This window comes from Nycticebus coucang, chromosome 14 (genome assembly GCF_027406575.1).
Source record: "Nycticebus coucang isolate mNycCou1 chromosome 14, mNycCou1.pri, whole genome shotgun sequence".
Lineage (NCBI taxonomy): Eukaryota > Metazoa > Chordata > Mammalia > Primates > Lorisidae > Nycticebus > Nycticebus coucang.
Window position 1 is genome coordinate 10,947,736 of NC_069793.1, and position 2,932 is coordinate 10,950,667.

At 50.8% G+C, this 2,932-nt stretch overlaps 1 non-coding gene across 1 annotated transcript; it reads left to right on the top strand.

Moving 5' to 3' along the window:
- The first annotated feature begins 908 nt into the window (after positions 1-908).
- LOC128566111 (U6 spliceosomal RNA) lies at positions 909-1,015 on the top strand. The gene has a single exon (XR_008374407.1). It is a non-coding gene; the product is annotated as a U6 spliceosomal RNA (small nuclear RNA).
- Positions 1,016-2,932: the final 1,917 nt, after the last annotated feature.

Here is a 2,932-nt window from a genome sequence, read left to right on the forward strand (position 1 = left end):
AAGTGCTGCCCAAACAGTGCTCTCTTCTCAAATCCCTGCAGCCAGGGAATTGGTTGCCATTTTCTGTCCTCTGCTTGGTTCCATCTTTCCACTGAGTTTCACTCAACTCCCTTGTCCTTGAATTTTCCAGCTTGTGGAAAATTTGGCTTCCCTGCTCTGACTCTAAGGCCCCATTCAAAGCAGCCACTTCTAGTCAGACCTCCAGTTGAATATTATTGTTACACACACAGACACATCCCAACCTACCCCATAGTTCAGTCCTGTCTTGCTGAACCATACCTATCTCTACAGCATTGGGCTTTCCTAATTAGTATGCTTTTCAGTTCAAAATGATGTCATTTCCCTTGAAAAATTAATAAGGCTCTCGGCAAAATAGTTTCCACTGTTTCTTGGTTTGAGTTTTCTACTCAAAACTGAGTAATAGTCCCAGAGTATTTCAGATGAGAGTGGAAGAAGCTGATGTAGAGTGAAAAACAGAATTAGGTGACCCAGTTCTCCAAAGACAAGGGGCTGGAAGGGAGATGTCTTCGTTCTTCCCTCCCGCTGCTCCTTTCTTTCCGTCTCTCCCTCCTTCTTTCCCTTATATCTTCCTCTTATCCTTTCTGCAGAGCACAAAAATGTTTAGAAAACTCCACTCCGGGGCGGCGCCTGTGGCTCAGTGAGTAGGGCGTCGGCCCCATATGCTGAGGGTGGTGGGTTCAAACCCAGCCCCTGCCAAACTGCAACAACAAAAAAATAGCCGGGCGTTGTGGCGGGCACTTGTAGTCCCAGCTGCTCTGGAGGCTGAGGCAGGAGAATCACATAAGCCCAAGAGCTGGAGGTTGCTGTGAGCCGTGTGACGTCACAGCACTCTACCGAGGGCGGTACAGTGAGACTCCGTCTCTACAAAAAAAGAAAACTCCATTCCAGTGCTCGCTTCGGCAGCACATATACTAAAATCGGAACGATACAGTGAAGATCAGCACGGCCCCTGCACAAGGATGACACGCAAATTCATGAAGTGGTCCATATTTTTTCTTTTTCTTAAAGAAAACTCCACTCTGAGTTGGCAGTTTCCCAAAGGGAAGATCCCTTGCTGGAACATTCCTCTCTGCCTAAAATGAGAGACCTTGCCTTGGTTGAGTTTCTTCTGGGGACAAGTGTTTGGTTGCTAGCATGTGGTGGAGACCCCAATCCTGGAAGCTGCAGTAGGGTCTCTGGGTATCTTAGGGTCTGTCGAGTTTGAGCTCTGAGGAGTTCGTATTTCTATTCCATTCTTTGTTACACGTGCTCATCCGCATGGGTTTCCTCCCTCCTTCCAGTCTGTTCTATTCCCTGGAATTCTGAGTTGTTAGATATAGAAGGTGGGATCCTTTCCAGGTTTCCTCACAGCCTTGGGGTTCTCCCCCAGTTCCTGAGCCCCAGTTCTCTGGGATTCAGTGTTCCAGGCCTCTCCCGGCGGCTTCGGAGAGGGCACAGGCAGCTCATCCCTTCTGAGCAGGACTGGGTGGTACTGAGAGTTCCTGCGTCCAGGCTTGGGTACTCACCAGCGCTGAGGCAGGCCGCCAGCATGACCAGGGTGGGGATGACAGCAGGCTTCCTGGGAGGAGGCAAGGGAGGCTCCAGCTTATCTTGGTCTTGTGGTCTGGTGTGAGACATGCCCAGCAAGGTGCCTTTTATGTGCTCCAGGAAGTGCCAGGAGGGAGGAGGGCAGGGCAGAGGCTCCAATGTGAGACTGCACTGCTTACTTGGGCATCAGCTCAGTAGAAGAAATACTGTGTTCTCTTTTCTCATCCTACTTGCTTTACCCATCGAAGCTGAGTCCACATAACAGCCAACTTGGAGGGAGCCCAGGGTCCTGCATGGTGGCAGTGAACCTGAGTTAGGAGATGCAGAGACCTGGTTCCTGTGTCTCATTTTGAACCTGGGCACTGGGGCAGCCCAGATGAGCAGGTGCAATTGTGGAGCCCACCTGGGCCCATCGCCTCAAGAGAGATGGAGGCCCAAGGTCCCTCGTAAGAAGCAGGGAAAGACGAGGGCTCAGGACCCTGACGCTCCCCTGGGCTCTTTCCATTTTCCATGCTCCCTTCCAAGGAAAGTAGCTAGATCTTTTTTTTTTGAGACAGAGTCTCACTATGTCAACCTCAGTAGAGTGCTGTGGTGTCACAGCTTACAGCAACCTCAAACTCTTGAGCTTAAGTGATTCTCTTGCCTCAGCCTCCTGACTACTGGGATTACAGGTGCCTGCCACAATACCCAGCTATTTTTTTGTTGTTGTTGCAGTTGTCATTGTTATTTAGCAGGCCTGGGCCAGGTTCAACCCCACCAGCCTCTGTGTATGTGGCTGGCGCCCTAACCACTGAGCTATGGGTGCTGAGCCAAAAATAGCTAGATCTTAAGCCATGAAAGTCATACGATTCAGAGCATTGCTGCTTTCAGACTTGGATGGGGGCCCTGGATTGAAGCACGCTGACAAATCGAAGACTTTTCCAGAACACCCATCAGAAACCTATGGCTCAGTGCCTGTAGCTCAGCGGCTAGGGCACCAGGCACAACACTGGAGCTGGCCTGTTTCAATCCAGCCTGGGCCTGCCAAGCAACAATGACTGCTACAACCAACCAACCAACCAACCAAACAAACAAACAAAAAAACAACTGGGCACTGTGGCGGGCACCTGTAGTCTCAGCTACTTGGGAGGCTGAGGCAAGAGAATCACTTAAGCCCAAGAGTTGGAGGTTGCTGTGAGCCGTGACGCCATGGCACTCTACCGAGGACAACATAGTAAGACTCTGCCTCAGAAAAAAAAAAAGGAAACCTTAGCCCCAATTCAGACTAGATAACGCCCTGCCCCCGGCTGGGTTTGTCCCCAGGATTGTTCTCGGTCCTTTCCCTCTGATGGCCAAATTGGTGAGCACCTCAGTCCTTATCTCCATCGACCCCTTGGTAGCTTTG